Here is a 17,730-nt window from a genome sequence, read left to right as displayed (position 1 = left end):
ACCCCAGCTTAGACTACTAGCAATAGTGGAGAGGATGCCTGAACTGGCTTAACCCAGTAATCAGATTGGTGAATACCCTAACTGTCATCATAGAGTCTCATCCAGTAACTGATGAAAGCAGATACAGAGATCCACAGCCAAATACCAGGACAAGCTCTGGGAATCCAGTCGAAGAGAGGAAAGAAACATTCTATGAGCAAGGGGCATCAAGATCATGATGGAGAAACCTACAGAGACAATCAAACCAAACTAATGGGAACTCATGAAATTTAGATCAACAGGTGTGGAGCCTGCATGGGACTGGACTAGGCCCTCTGCATAGCAAGACAGTTGTGTAGCTTGATCTGCTTAAGAGGTCCCCTGGTAGTGTGATTAGAATCCATTCCTTGTGCATGAGCGGGCCTTTTAGAGCCCACATCTATGATGGGACACCTCTCACAGCCTTGAGGCAGGGGGACAGGCTTGGACCTGCCTCTACTAAATGCCTCCCCACGGGAGGCCTTATCTTCTTGTAGGAGGGAATGATGGGGAGTCCAGAGGGGGAGGCTGGAGGGACAGAAGGAGGGAAGAGGGGGATCTTTGGTATGTAAAATGAGTAAAAATTTTTTGTTAATTAAAAACAACAAAAAAAAACCCTAAAAAATATTAAAAAGTTAAACATCTAGGGGGGAAAATATAGTTAGAATAATAGTCAAAAGAATCATGTAAGCATAGATAATTAATTCTATAAACTTCATACTCTGATTTTAATCGTTATATGATTTGCATATAAATAAATGATGTTTAGTTGTTTTTATTCAAAAGATTAGGTATCTTGTTAAGTTCTATGAACTAAGCAATAATGCTGGCTGACATTTTCCCAAGCACTTGCTTATTGCTTGGCCCTGCCCTAAATACTTTAATTATTTATTTCTTATAATGAGTACATAATATCAGTGGCGATATAATTTCCATTTTACAGAAAGCAAACTGAAAGGGAAGATGCTAAGAATTTTTTTTTTATTTCTGCCAAAGACCAGCAGCCAGCATATACACAGTTATTCATATTCCTGGAACTCATCAGCATAAGCCTCCCTATTAATTTTTCTTTAGTAATCATTTCCAAACTTCATGTGAACACATAATTATGCATAACTCATTATATGACTGAATACATGTTGTATTGCTTTATGATTTTTTAATCAACCGGGATTAGACATGGGGTTATACTATATGCAAAATGGTATTATTTATTGAACAGTATAATCAAGACTTCATTACAGAAGAGAGTAAGGAATAAATATATAATACAGAAAATTAATTTTCTAGATGATAAATTAACACCCTTTCCTAAATAAGAGCGTATCTTTTTTAATCATAAAAGTATTTTAAGAATTTGTGAAAACAGCACAATTTATTTATCAGGTTGAGGTAGCAATCAATACATGTTATTTCTACTATTTTCCACTGTTATAATTAAGTCATAATTGGGACATAATTAAGTCATAATTGGGACAATTTTAAATTTTTGTTCTAAAATATTAATGGTATGTTTTTAAAAGAAAATGAATATTTTGGATATACTAGAAAATATGATAATAATTAATGATAAACATGGAGTGTGTAAGGTATATAAAGGATATATGTAAGAAATTAAAATAGCTAAATAACCAAAAGTTTTTTTTTTTTTTTTTTTTTGGTTTTTCGAGACAGGGTTTCTCTGTGTAGCTTTGCGCCTCTCCTGGCACTCACTTGGTAGCCCAGGCTGGCCTTGAACTCACAGAGATCCGCCTGGCTCTGCCTCCCAAGTGCTGGAATTAAAGGCATGCTCCACCACCGCCCGGCTAAATAACCAAAAGTTTTAAGCCACTTAATCTCATCCATCCAATTGTACAATTGGCCATTCTACCTATTAATTTATTCTATCTATAAGACAATAAGAAAACTAATGTCATAGAGAAATAAATTTATTTATTCCTAGGTGATTAAAAATTTTTAAATACCTTTGCACACAACTAGAGAAAAGTTTAGGCCACATGCATATTGTTAGTGTTTGTGGTTTTCCACAATGTCAAACGTTGCTGTTCCCAATGTAATTCTGAAAAGTAAGACACAGTTTTCCAGCTGTGGTTTCTATCTCCAGCTATACTGTGTCAATGATAGTTTTACATCAAGTTATGACTCTCCTTTACACTCTCTTTCTCTGTTTCACATGACGTATGGATAAATAATAACTTCGTGTAAAAGAAAGAAAAATGGTACCAGAAGCAATTACTGTATCACACACCAAGTCCAGTGAATAATATGATAAAACTCTCCTGGGCAAGTTTACCAATTTCTCATGTGCTCTCAAATCTGCACATCAGCATTTGCTAGAAGTAAAAGCATTCCATTCTGCTGGCATGGGTAATAAGGATTTTTCAGCATTTCCACTGTCAAGACCAATTTTAAGGAACCCACCAATAGCTCATACATTTTTATCTGCATTAGATTGGGAGGTGGTACAGAATGAAAATAAAATGAGTTCCTGGAAGTGAAATATGTTTAAGGCTGAATGGAACAAAATGTTTTATTTAAATATAATAAAAACTTCTAATAATTTAAAAATCTATAATTTATATGTTCCTCAGCTCTTATCTTGGGTTCAAATTCTTTTCCAAATGTTGGCCCTGTGAAATAGTTGTCATGCCATGCTATTCAAAACTAGGGGAAATAAAAATGAAAATTAATTTTGATAGGATATGTGTATAATACTTGGTAATACTAAACTAGTTAACATATTTAATTCAAGATGCATTGAATGCATATGCACTTTAAGTATTCCTCTATTGCCTAGGAAAGAAAATAATGCAGAAAAATATGTCCTTATAAAGATATAGACCAGTGAGGGATTTTAAATTCTTATTTATAACATCAGTATTATTTACATGCCCACGTTGCTTCATTAATCATCAGAAATGGAGTGTTTCCATAAAGTACATTTCTTGAGAGAAAGCACTGGACACATTTAGAGAATTGTGACGAACCTCAGCACACATAATTTTCTGCCCTATATATCACGTACTTTGGAAAATAAGGAGTAATATTCATGTAGCCTAGTATGTCTGAATTTATCTTATAACCAAAATATTTTTAATCTGAGTAGTGGCAACCAACTGAGAACCTACTTGCACATAAGTATCAAAACACTCTGAATGATTCATTGATGGTGCATGACATTTCAGTAAGACTGAGAAAACTCTAAAACAACATGGCATCTCCATGGAGCAAATGGGAAAAAAAATCTAATAATAATGATAATGTTTTATGTGTTAAGATAGAGGTTAACCGTTTATACTTTCCTTAAAATCACTTATATCTATCCCACTTCTTTTTTTTCCCCCCTGGAACTCACTTTGAAGACCAGGCTGGCCTTGAACTCACAGAGATCTGCCTGCCTCTGCCTCCTGAGTGCTGGGATTAAAGGCATGTGCCACCACTGCCTGGCTATATCTATCCCACTTCTAAGCTTTATATCTTCCATCTTTACATTCTACAACTTTTCTCACACAGAAAATACTGTCATAAATAATAGGAGAGGAAACTACATTTTTGAGAGTGTGAAAACCCACGTTACAAGGTGTAAAGTACAAAAAGCAGCAGGAGATGACTGGGAAGCACAGAGCTGGGGGGTGGGGGGGCAATGGTGCTGCTGAGTCAGCTCTGGGACTGATATGCATCACCTGATAAAACTGAAGAAGTATTTCCCCATGGGTCCTCAAAACAATGCAAGTGTAGGATCACATTTCTACAAGGAAGGTTAGGATGCCAAGAAGACTTTTATTAATGTTCATTTTCCCAGATTCTCTCTGTCCACCCATGCCCAAGTTCTCAGACTAAGTATTTAAAACTCTCTTCTACTTTGCAATATAAGTAAGCAAGGGGTATTTGCTTTCCTATCATGCTTTTAAGCTCTGCTTCATACTATTTTCATTTTTGTTAGCATACAAAATAATGGACTTCATTATAGTATGTATGCACTTTGCCTTTTTTGACCCTGCTCTCTCACATCCCTCCCTACAGTAATTCCCTTCCGTGTTCTAGTCTGCTTCCTCTGTCCAATTTCTTTCAGATCTATTTTCCTGCTCATGTTCTCTATTCTAGGTTTCATGGTCTACAGCCACCTATCATATATATACAACAGATAAAATACATCATATATATATATATATATATATATATATATATATATATATGTATAATTAAAAAGCAGGAACAGCAGGCAACTGAACTAAGCTTATTTCCAAAGCAAATGTTTATGGATGTCTAATTTTATTATAGGCAAAACTTTTTTAAAATGATAAAATCCACAAAACAAATCTTGTGAATCCTCATGAAGAAAAGCAGGTAGCATAGAAGACGATTTCTAACAGAGATGTATTTCTGTTTAATAAGAAACATAGCTATATCATCACTACCTGACCCACTGAAATAATGGGCAAAATTTTAAGTCTCGTTAGAACTCTTCAAGTATGATATATCTAAAAGTGAAACTATAAAAAATCTGCATAGTAAGATATGTTTATATTTGACATCTTTGTGATTTAAATAAGCACAATCATCTAGCTTATAACAGATAGTAACATAAAAATTGCCAAGGATGATAACTAAATTACCACATTCTAAAGCATGCAATTTCAAGTTTTGATACATGCATGTGGGTATATGAATTAAAAAACCCCATGATGAAAAATAAATAAAAATATTTTAACTTCTCTGACAGAATTTTTCTTAAGTCATTTGAAGTAGGAAGACCCACTTTAATCCAGATCCTTCCAGGTGGGAAGATACACCTATAATCTGGGTCACAACTTATGCTGACAGGCTATTATAAGGATATGGAAGAAGGAAGTTTGTTCTGTTTGCTTCTTGCACTTACTCTAGCTAGCAAGTTCATTCCTTCACTGGCATTAGAGCCTACTCTTTGGGATTCCTGTGTATACTGTAGACCAGCTAAAATATCCAACCACATCAGCTGAACAACTCCTGAACTATTATTATTATTGGTTTTTTTGAGACAGAGTTTCTCTGTGTAGTGTTGGTGCCTGTCCTGGATCTTGCTCTGTAGACGAGGCTGGCCTCGAACTCACAGAGATTCACCTGGCTCTGCCTCCCAAGTGCTGGGATTAAAGGCATGTGCCACCACTGCCCGGCTAACTCTGGGATTCTTGAACCTTTCATTGGTTGGACTACCTGCGCTATAGCCTATGAACCATTCTAATACATCCCTTTCATGTGTGTGTGTGTGTGTGTGTGTGTATGTGTGTGTATAAAATGAATGAATCTATCTATCTATATATATATAATGAATATATATATATATATGTAGATTCACTTTATCATTTTATCTGTTCCTCAACAAGGCAAAGTGACAGCCTACAGAATGGGAAAAGGTCTTCACCAACCCCACATCTGACAGAGGGCTGATATCCAGAATATATAAGGAACTCAAGAAATTAGACATCAAAATGCCCAACAGTTCAATTAAGAAATGGGCTATAGAACTAAACAGAGAATTCTCAACAGAGGAAACTCAAATGGCTGAAAGACATTTAAGGAATTGCTCAACATCCCTAATCACCAGGGAAATGCAAATCAAAACGACTCTGGTGATAGGATGATCAAACACCCTAGATGTCGTGCTAGAAACCTCATCTAATGACTGAGGGAACTGGATGCAGAGATCCACGGCTAGGTCCCGGGTGGAGCTCCAGGAGTCCAGTTGGCGAGAAAGAGGGAGGTTTGTATGAGCGAGAATTGTTGAGATCAAGGTTGGATAAAGCACAGGGACAAATAGCCAAACGAATGGAAACACATGAACTATGAACCAATGGCTGAGGGGCCCCCAACTGGATCAGGCCCTCTGAATGGGTGAGACAGTTGATTGGCTTGATCTGTTTGGGAGGCATCCAGGCAGTGGGACTGGGACATGTCCTCAGTACATGTGCTGGCTGTTTGGAACCTGGGGCCTATGTAGGGACACTTGGCTCAGCCTGGGAGAAGGGGACTGGACCTGCCTGGACTGAATCTACCAAGTTGAACTCAATTCTCAGGGGAGTCTTTGCCCTGGAGGAGACGGGAATGGGGGGTGGGCTGGGAGGAAGGGGGGGCGGGAGGGGGAAGAACAAGGGAATCCGTGGCTGATATAATAATTTGTAAAAAAAAAAAAAGAAAGAAAGAAAGAAAGAAAGAAAGAAAGAAAGAAAGAAAGAAAGAAAGAAAGAAAGAAAGAAAGAAAAACACATTAAACCAACTTTAAAGCATGTATCTGGTCTTCTGGACTTAGTTTTAGGGAAAACTTTTCAAAAGCAAAGCTGCAAATAATAACTCATGCCGCGCCCCAAATTAATGTGGCATATTATGCACACAATATAAATAAGAGCTACTTATATATACAGTATTTATATTGGGTACAGGCTTTGGGGATACTAATTTTAGAAAACTGTTGATATGCTATATTAACAATGTGAATCTGACTATTTAATACTAACTAGTGTGTGAGACTATGGTCTTCTTGACACTTAGGAAAATTACATTTCATTATTTATTACAGGAAAACCCTGCCTATATTCTCATACCATCTGCAGTTGTGTAGTACTTCCAGAAGCGTTCTCCACTACAATTTACTCCCAGGGAAATCCACTGTGATAGGAAAACGTTGTTCTCATAATTCTGTCTAAACATCCTGCCATGTTTATTTTTCTCTTATTCTTTCTTAGCACGGAAAGTTTACTATAAATAACAAAATGAATTTCCTCATAAGGACAGAATTATTGTGTCTATTGTGTGGCTAAATTACTACCAATAAAAATAACATATTCAGTTATCATATCTCAATTATCCTATTTAACTTATTGTATCTTCTTCTAATAATGTTTTTATTTTCAAATTCTTATCCAAGATATTTGTCTTTACTTTCTTTTTTCTACCATTATTCTCCATTAGTTAATCATGTTAGTATCTCTCTAATAAAATATTCATTCATTGAAAATCATTTAATAGATACCACAAATGTAACAGAAATTGGTCTCACGGTGTTATGGAGATGAAAAGGCAGACACATTATCTTTGACAAAGGAGCAGGAGAGCCTGAAAAGAGGCGGGGTAGGGGTGGGAGATGTCAGTACAATGATGTCACAAGGAAATGGCCTATGAGTCAGGTCCTAGCTGCCACCATACATAAAAAAATTTATCCCAATTTTCATAGCTGAAGTTATAAATGGAGGCCTTCGATGTATCCCCAGAGACGCTGATCTATGAATTGGAGTTTTAATAGTGGGGTTTTCACTGTTACATAAAATATAATCTTTAGCTGAGCTATTGAGGAGTGGGTGCCAGTTAGTGTGAAGGAGCCTGCAGAAGAACACAGGCACCAGCCACAAGACACTGCAGCTTGCTCTCATGCTCTGTTGCCCTCCTTGTGAAATTCTTAATATTTTTTAAATTTAGGATCTTTTCCATCTTTATTTTACAGTGAGGATGAAGAAACAGTAGTGAGCCCAAAGCTGTCAGAACATAAAAATTCTGAGTTATACACCTGTGGCTGACAAGTGACAAGTGGGGAAATCTGGAGCCAAAATATATGGGAGGTTAAAATCTGCTTTTTTCTGTGCTATTTTTAAAGTTATTGTTCTCACCATTTATAATTTAGATTTTAAATGTAGATTTAAAGATAGAACATATGAAGAATGTAGAAAGGGGTCGTTGCCAAACATTTGGAAGAGAGTTTGATCATCAAGTTACTAGGGCTTATTTTTTTATTTTGTTTTTAGACACAGACTGGCCTCAAATATGTTATTCCCTGCTTAGGCCCCCAAAGACAGAGATAAAATGGGATTACTATCTTGCTTTTTAACAACTAATTAATATTTTTAAATTATTTTGCCCAGTGGAATAATTTGAGTTTGAAGGCTTTCTGCTTTTAAAAAAGGAGGTTGTAACACTGTCTTTCTTCTGGCTTTACATGGCCAAACAGTGGCATGTAGTAACTAGAGAAAATATTAGAGAAAAACTAAATGCTAGTTGCCCTCATCCCTCTGAGAACTTGAGTCATGTAAACTCTGCCATGTTCCTGAGCTTATAGGGAAAGACAGCAGCATGATGCTCACTAGACATTCAGAAACCGAGAGGCCTTTTCTATATGCTACATGAAGTAACTTTAAGCCACTGTCCCTGGAGATCATTCAAACTAGCGTCACATTTATTTTATTAATTTTTTTTAGAATTTTAGTCATGAGTACTGTATTTTTATCATTTCTACCCAGTCTTTTCCTTCCAAATTCTGGCATGTCTCCCAAACTCCCTCTAAACTTCATGACCCTTTCTATAATTATTATTTTTATACACACACACATATATACACACACACATATATATACCTACAAACATATGCATATATAATTACAGCCTGCTGAGTCCACTTAACGTTGTCCACTTGTATATGTGTTTAGGACTGTCCACTCAGGACTCAGTTACTTTTACAAATTCCAAAGACAATACTCTGCTTTTTGCCAGAGCTGCTCTTATCCAGCCACTTTATATCTGGTTGTGAAAAGTAAATTTTCACAGAAAAGGGTAATTACATAAATTATCCCACAGAAAATGCCGTTAGAAAAGAGGATTGGGCAATGACTACCAGTCAGGAAAATGGAGAAAACATTCAAGCAATGTGTCCACTGAGATGGGGCATAAGGAAAACTGCACCAGCACACGCTGAAGATGACATGGTATCTCCCAGGAGAAAAGTGTTAATGCGGTTCTGCCTTGCAGCAGCCGCCCCCTTCTACTCGGTCACATTGAGCCACGCCCGGGACTGGCCTCGGGTCTCCACCGCCGCCCACCGCCTCCCGTCTCCCGACCATGGATCCCCGCAAAGTGAGCGAGCTTCGGGCATTCGTGAAGATGTGGAAGCAGGATCCGAGCGTCCTGCACACGGAGGAAATGCATTTCCTGAGGGAGTGGGTGGATTGCATGGGGGGGGGGGGGGGTAAAGTACCACCTGCTACTCATAAAACTAAGACAGAAGAAAATACCAAGGAAGAAAAAAGAGATATTAAGACAGAGGAAAACGTAAAGACGGACGAACTGTCAAGTGAGGAGAGTGATCTAGAAATTGACTGTGAGAGTGTAATTGAGCCAGACACTGATGCCCCTCAAGAGATGGGAGATGATAATGCAGAGATCACTGAGGAGATGATGGATCAAGCAAACGGAAAGAAGGGGGCTGCCATTGAGGCCCTAAACGACGGTGAGCTGCAGAAAGCCATTGACTTCTTCACTGATGCCGTCAAGCTAAATCCTCGCTTGGCAATCCTATATGCCAAGAGAGCCAGTGTGTTCATCAAGTTACAGAAGCCAAACGCTGCCATCCGAGACTGTGAAAGAGCCATTGAAATAAACCCCGATGCAGCTCAGCCATACAAATGGCGAGGGAAAGCACACAGACTTCTGGGTCATTGGGAAGAAGCAGCTCACGATCTTGCCCTTGCCTGTAAACTGGATTATGAATAGGATGCCAGTGTAATGCTGAAAGAGGTTCAACCTTGGGCTCAAAAACCTGCTGAACATCGGAGAAAATATGACCAAAAGTGTGAAGAGCGAGAGATAAAAGAAAGGATAGAAAGGGTGAAGAAGGCTTGAGAAGAGCATGAGAGAGCCCAGAGGGAAGAAGCCAAGACAGTCCGGAGCTCAACATGGCTCTTTTCCAGGTGGTTTTCCTGGGGGAATGCCTGGTAATTTCCCTGGAGGAATTCCTGGAATGGCAAGAATGCCTGGACTCAATGAAATCCTCAGTGATCCAGAGGTTCTTGCAGCCATGCAGGATCCAGAAGTCATGGTGGCTTTCCAGGATGTGGCCCAGAACCCAGCAAATATGTCAAAATATCAGAGCAACCCAAAGGTTGTGAATCTCATCAGTAAATTGTCAGCCAAGTTTGGAGGTCAAGCATAATGTTAAACAGAGCCCTTGCTGAGTGAAGAGCAGCTGAGCTCACTTACTGGATGTTGCAATAATACAAACCAGTGTACCTCTGTCCTCATCGGGAGAGATGGGGTGCTTCGAAGATTCTCCCTACCCTTCTGCATCACCTGCGGCTGAAGCATTTTACAGTGGTTTGACATTAGGGTCTTCATTCAGATAACATTTTCCTACTAGGAAGTACAAACCTAAAACACTCTTCAAACTTAAACATTTTTAAAAAATTTAGGGGGTGTTAATTCCTACATTTTTCTTTACTAATCTTTTTGGGTTTTTCCTCTGAATTACTGGACAAGGAAGCTGTATATGGTCAACTTACTGCTCTCATGAATGGAAATAAAGATTTGTTAGTGGGAAGCAAATAAAACCCATTTAAGTTGATTGACTTGGACATGTGGTTACTGAAGCATCTTGATTTGTCTTTTTTTTTAAATGTTTTATTTCACAATGATCTATTTCAGTGAATTTCTTGGGACCACCAATATTTGGATCTGACTTGGGTAGGACTGAAGTGTTGGACAGAGCAGCAGCAAGTCCTCGGTTTTGTTTGACCTTGTGTAAGCTGCATTGAAATCTTACACTGTGCTGCAGGGGCGATCTTTGTTTGTATTATTTTTTAAGTGTTACAGTGGAGTTAGAATATCTAGTTCTGCCATTGTCACTGTTTCAAATTAATGTTCCATAGCATTCCCACATAGTGGAAAAAGAGTGCTTTCTGTGTTTCTGTCAAAAATGACCTTTCCTATTAGAGAATACCCCTGTCTGCTTGTCCTCCTCTTAATCTTTTTGAGCTAAGATAGTGTTTTTTCACTAACGTCATCAGTTCTATAATTCACAGCATAATTGTGGAAGCATATTTATTGCTAGCTTAATTTCATATATAGTACATATGGTAGTTGTAAGGTCATACCTGTAACAGCTGTGGTATTGTACTTGGACATGGGGTTGCTTGTTTAAATATTAAAATTCTATACTTGTGAACTCCTATCATATCAAAAGACATTGGAAGGAGGGATTCCCTTTGGTTTTAGGTATGCTTATGAAATTGAGAAACAATTGCAAATTTAGAGTTCATGTTGAAGTATACATCTTTGTATTTTGAAGAGTTTAAATTGTTTACGTATGATGAAAGATTCATTCGTCCTATTTAGCTCTTAAGTACTGCGATGTATTTAATGCCTGTTTTCTCTCCTTCCTTCTGCTGCAAGGATAAAGGAAAACGATATCCAGAGTGCATATTTAAATTAGCACATATCTGAAATCATATATCTGTGCAGGTTTACCTGCTTCATACAGCAGACACAGATGCATCTTGTTACATGTGAGAAAAAGCTGAACAGAGCATGCATTTAAAGTCCTTGACAAACATTCATCCCATAATCTTAAATTTGAAGTTTGCCCAGTGAAAAAAAAAAGTGTTAAGGCACACATCAAGGGCATGGAGAAAGCAGCAAACGATTGCATTGCTTGTTACATTCCATTTTTATATTACTTTATATCTATTAAGTTATTATTTATTGAAAAATTTCTACAAAGAGCTGTGCTATATTTTCCAAATTTTTATCTGCGATACAAAGAAATTTCAATTTACACATTATTTTAACCCCCGTTTTTTAATTGAAGAAACTTAATCAAAGGAAAAATATTCCTAGTGACAGGTTCATGATTCACATCTAAGCTTTCTCATTTCCTATTGTCCTTTCGACTTGAAGACCTAACTCAAAGGCCTTTATTAAGATCGATATTCAATTCAGATACTATGTATGATGTAATTATAGAAGAGGTTAATATTTATTCATATATATGCATATTTAAATAAATTTGGTCATAATTATTAGTAAGAACGTCAAGTCTTTTGTAGGCTAATGTAGTTTTCTTGACTGCGTTCTGGCAAAACATGCTTCAAACTATGCTTTCAAGAAAATACATTTTAAAATATTTGGAAATTCTTTGAAGTGTATACAATAAGCACCATCTTATTCAAGAGTCATTGATAAAAGAATCTAGTTGTGATAGTTTCAATAAGAACAGCCCTCGTACACTCATGTGTTTGAATGCTTAGTCACCAGGGAATGGGACTATTTGAGTCCTATTCCTAAAATGATTAGGAAATGTGGCCTTGTTGGGAGTAGGCATCATGGTCTTCTTGGAAGAAGTGTGTAACTGGGGGTGGGCTTTGAAGTTTCAAAAGCACACACCATACTGAGTCTCTCTCTCTCTCTCTCTCTCTCTCTCTCTCTCTCTCTCTCTCTCTCCCTCTCTCCCTACAGTTCAGGGGATCAGATTATAACTCTGAGCTACTGCTCCAGCACCTGCATACATACAGTCAATGCTCCCTGCCTTGATGATAATGGACAAATCTGTGAAAATGTAAACAATCCCCCAATGAAATGCTTTCTCTTATAAGAGGTGCCTTGGTCATAGTGTCTCTTCACAGCAATACAACAGTGACAAAGACACTAGTGAACTTTGTTTAACTTTATATGTCTAAACTTTATTTATCCATAAAAAGCATCTTAGGATGTTCTCATTAACTTAACTACAAAACTATGGAGAGTATCCAAATATTCAGAAGTCAACAATAAACACAGATGCTATAGTTATGGGACACAGAAAATTAATGTTGTGCTATGAAACTTCCGTTTTGCTTCTGTTCAAGATCAGAGAGGGTTTTACTGTCTAAACAATATGCATCTTAAAAGTTCAAAACAGCAAATACAAACTAAGTAGAACAAAAATGAGACATATATGAAATTATACATTTTATTATCTTTGTTTCTAATTACAGATAAGTAAAGAAAAAATTATTTTTCATGTAATGTAAAATGTTTTCCAAACACCATTTTTAAAATATCACTGAATTCTATTTATTCTTTGGTAAAACAGGAAAAAAAAACCAATAAAACACAAATAAACCCAAAAATGGTCAATGTAAGTTCATTCTAAAAAGGTGGTAAAAATAAATCATGAGATTATTTTTATTAGCAACAACATATAGAATTGATATAGAGATATCAGAACACATAATTTATGAAATTAAAGTTGTTAAGAATATTTGTCTGCTGGGGATGTCTTTCTGTATGCTGTGAATGTGTTGCTCTGATTGATTGATAAATAAAATGCTGATCGGCCAGTAGCCAGGCAGGAAGTATAGTATAAGTGGGATAAGCAAAGAGAAGGATTGTGGGAAGTGGAAGGCTGAGTCAGGAGATGCTGCCAGCTGCTGCTGCCATGAGAAGCAAGATGTAAAGTACCGGTAAGCCACAAGCCACATGTCAACTTATAGACGAATAGAAATGGGTTAATTTAAGATATAAAAATTAGATAGCAGGAAGCCTGCCATGTCCATACAGTTTATAAGTAATATAAATCTCTGTGTGTTTGCTTGGGTCTGAGTGGCTGTGGGCCCCAGAGAGACTGGAGAAATTTCCAACTACATTTGTTGATTTCAGGCATTAATTAATAACACTGTATACTGTAATTCAATAGAAATACAACTAATAAAATAACTGATAAGTAATGACTTATAAACATCATTATTCTAGATTTATGAGCAAAAAGCACTCAATTTAGTGATCTCAATGAAGCTAACTAAGAGCTTCCCATTTGGGGGAAACAGTCTGCACCTCTCTCCTTGGCTCATTGTGGAAGCTTAATTTAGAATAAAAGTATAGTCTGTCATTGAGAATGCCACAGAAGACTCATGCAAAAATAATCAATTAGGAATCAATGTCAGATAATCAGATTATACTTAAATACAGGAGATCAGGGCTTAAGAATTAGATATCTATCAGAGAGAAAAGTTAAGCTGGAAGGATCTGACATAGTCTTAAATGCATTGTGATTGTAAAGTTACAAAAAAAAAAAATTCCTCATACATATAGGGACTTCCAAAATTTAGAGGCAGTGCTAGTACTTTTCTTAATGGGGTTTCAATTTACCATGTGGAAGCTGAAACAGTGCAAAAGCAAGGCTCACCCAGCAAGCCTTTCTTTCGAATTTAGTTTGTTTTTGTTTTTGTTTTTTTCCTGGCACAGCAATATACAGGATGACAATTTTCAGTGTCATGGGGTAATATCAACAACTCACATTTTCTAGCCACCTCATAATCCCCTTAACAATGGACTTATTAAAATATCACATTATCAAAATTCAAGGACAGCCTACTTATTGTTTCCTATGTCAAAATCTTTTCATCTCCCTTGTCAGTACTGGATTTATATTTGTATATCAAGCCAAGCTAAACACACATGTTAAGAAGAATCATTGGTTATATGAACCACACTCTAGGACAGACTCTATGCCCAGGAGTAGTTGCCCAACATCAAACAAATTTCATGGATTCTAAGAGTATGAGGAGAGGGAGGCTATTTGTTTCATTTAGTTTAATTTAATAATTTTGTCTTTTTGTTTGTTTCTTTTGATTTTTGTCTCTGTGTTTGGGGGTTTATTTCTGAAAGAGAAAGAGACAAAGAAAGAAAACCTATGTTGAACAAGAAGAAAATAAGTAGTTTCTAGGAGAGAATGGGGGAGGGAAAACATGTTAAAAACATATTGCATAAAAATATTTTTAATAATAAATGGGAAGGCAGCCACCAGAGAGATGCATAATTATTCAAAGGGCTAAGAACATGAGAATAAGTGTTCATCTGTAATGGAACATCTTTATCAGATTTCCCACAAGTCAAGGCTCAGAGAATATCTCAGAATATGAGGATGGAAGAGTATAAGAGCCAGAGGACATTTAGAAGTGCTTCCAGACATGATATGGCCACTACAATCATGAATTCATGGCAGCTGTTTAACTTGCATAAAACCTGCACAAGATTAAGCCAGTCAGAATTCCAGGTGCTCTCAAGGTTTCACCTCTTACTTAGAAGATACCGGAAATTGATAGATACTGGGGAGGGATAATTATTATTTTTAGAGGGTATCAACACTGGGAGATTTCCTGTGTTCCATGGATGGCCCCACAGCCATGCATATGTCAATGAAGCCAAGGAACTGCTTTCTGAACTTTTGCTGTACATTCACAGTCTATTTATCATGAGATTAGATTTTGTTTGAAAATAAAAATAACACAGCATTTTCCCTGTAAAGATAACTGTAAAACCTGTTACGATGTCTCTTGTGGTTACTGACCTGTATATTTTATCCTATATTATGTATTTTTGATGCTGATATTTAACAAGATTAATGATGGCACTGTTCACCATCACCATCATAGCAAATATTTTGTTCAGCTAAGTGTCTTTACCTTTAAACCAGTACAAGACTTTCTAAAGAGGTGTATCAAGCCTGAAATGATGAACTGCAAATGAAGCATATGAGGGGCACATATAACGAAGGACCAGGCTTTTCAGAAAGGGAAATGATGTACTTTATCGCTTCAGCTCCTGCCTTCCTTCAGGTCCAACTTGGGGATATCCTAAGTACCTATTCTAAAGTTACTGCCCAGCCCTCCTCGTCAATGGGACAGCTGGCATGGGAGGGCAACCATCTGTCAGCCGGGCACCAAGCCATGATCAAACTCCTTTGAACAGAATGTAGAGCAAGAATTTCATGTCCTAACTATTAACAATGTACACTTGCTTCTTCAAAAAATGTTTATCACAAGGAGCTTTTAAATACCTGCTATTTTTTTAAGAACATTTCATTAAGAAACATGATGGTGAGAAATAATAATTTTCATTCTTAAGCAATATTTGATTACTATTCCTGGCTAGAAGGGGTCTCATAATTGGTAGATGATTTCAAAAAATATCTTGTATTTATCCATGTTAGGAAACATAATAATTAACTGTTTATTAGTCAAGTAAACTTTTTGACATCTTTCAAAAGAATTGGAGCAAAAAACTAGTTACATTATACATATATAATTTACTTCTGAGGCATGTATTCATGTCACTTAGTAATCAAAACGAAAAAATTTTAATGAGTCCAATACTGCCATTGTTAGCAAAAAGCAATTACTTGTTTTATTACCTTGTATAGGGGATATAGATAGTTTTGTACTTATAATTTCAATTCAGTTCTCATAATAATTACCACCACTGGTCTAAATTACATTTTACCATTCTAAACTGATCTTCAATCACTTTTCCCAAAACAAAATTAAGGACGTTTCATAAAGAAACAGCAAAACTTTGATCTCAAAAACAGAAAGTGATCTGAGGAAATTAATTGACAATAAGTTTAACTGGGAAGTAGTTTCATTGCCTCTCAATGTTTCATAATCCCATAATGCTGCAGGATAAAAAGAACTCAGATACCAAATCATGCAAGGGTAAAGTAAATTTCCCAAACCCGGACACAGAAAGAAGCCACAGGCAGCACAAGTCATCTATATGAGAACGGTGTGATGGCCACTGCTTCATTGACCAGATATCACTACTTACTACTTTTATTCAGCCTCTGTCATTCTCAACTCATGCGCTTTTACTTGTATAGTTAGGATCTATGGCTTGCCATTGCTGAATCTGGTCTTTCAATTGCCTTTTATTCCCAGTGACTCTTAAAGTCTGAATTCTGTCATAGCTAATTAGCACTTATATCAGAAACCCAGGGTGCACTACAGGTTATCACAATGGGAGGTAGAGTGCCAGGAGAAAAGTGGAAAACCCTTGCAGCTACCTTGAGGAAACTTAACAAGACCAAAAGACCATAAAATTGTGAGAATCAAAAACTGATGACAAACTCAAGAAACTAGACATTGAAATACTGAACAATCCAATTTAAAAATGAGCTAACGAGCTAAACAGAGAATTCTCAAAAGAAGAATCTCAAACGGCTGAAAGACATTTAAGGAAATGCTCATTATCCTTAGTCATCAGAGAAATGCAAATCAAAAGGATGCTGAGATACCACCTCACACCTATCAGAATGGCAATGATCAAAAACACTAATGACAGTCTATGTTGGAGAGGATGTGTAGCAAGGGAACACTCTTCCACTGTTGGTGGGAGTATAAACTTGTACAACCACTGTGGAAATCAGTATGGCAGTTTCTCAGAAAATTGGGAATCAATCTATCTCAAAACCCAGCCATACCACTCTTGGGCATATACCCAAGGAATGATCAATCATATCACAAAGATACATGCTCAACTATGTTCATAGCAGCATTATTTGTCATAGCTAGAACCTGGAAAGAACCTAGATGCCCTTCAACTGAAGAATGGATAAATAAAATGTGATACATATACACAATGGAGTACTACTCAGCAGAGAAAAACAATGACAGCATGGAATTTGCAGGCAAATGGATGGAACTAGAAAATATCATCCTGAGTGAGGTAACCCAGACTAAGAAGGACAAACATGGCATGTACTCACTCATAAGTGGATACAACATGTAAAGCAAAGAACAATCAGACTGCAACCCACAGAACCAGGGAGGCTACATAGCAGAGGGGACCCCAGGATGACTGTGGCTTAGAATAAGTTTTGGTTTTACTCAATCACTGGGCAAACTTCAGTGAAACATTTCACTATTAGGATAAGAATTTTTACTGTATCAAGCTGACAATAGAAAAAATAAAATAAAATAAAATAATTAAAAAAAAAACTGATGAAGAGTCCCCACATGGGCTCATAAACTTTTCTCTTGTCAGGAAAACTCCTATCTCAAGATATTTTGTATATCTTGTAATTAATCTCAATACTATTAAATGGTAATTTTGGCATGGGAGAAGTGACCAGCTCCTATAATCTGATGCTTAGGTTTTAACAACAAC

The 17,730-nt window shown here is 36.8% G+C and overlaps 1 protein-coding gene and 1 pseudogene across 3 annotated transcripts in view; one reads left to right on the top strand and one right to left on the bottom strand.

Moving 5' to 3' along the window:
- The window catches only part of Grik2 (glutamate ionotropic receptor kainate type subunit 2), a 631,292-nt gene that overhangs the window by 211,094 nt on the left and 402,468 nt on the right, over window positions 1-17,730 (bottom strand). The window lies entirely within an intron of this gene.
- On the top strand, window positions 8,878-10,065 carry LOC131918352 (hsc70-interacting protein-like; annotated as a pseudogene).

The sequence above is a fragment of the Peromyscus eremicus genome, chromosome 8b, assembly GCF_949786415.1.
Source record: "Peromyscus eremicus chromosome 8b, PerEre_H2_v1, whole genome shotgun sequence".
NCBI lineage: Eukaryota > Metazoa > Chordata > Mammalia > Rodentia > Cricetidae > Peromyscus > Peromyscus eremicus.
This window is presented reverse-complemented; position numbering and strand designations above follow the sequence as displayed.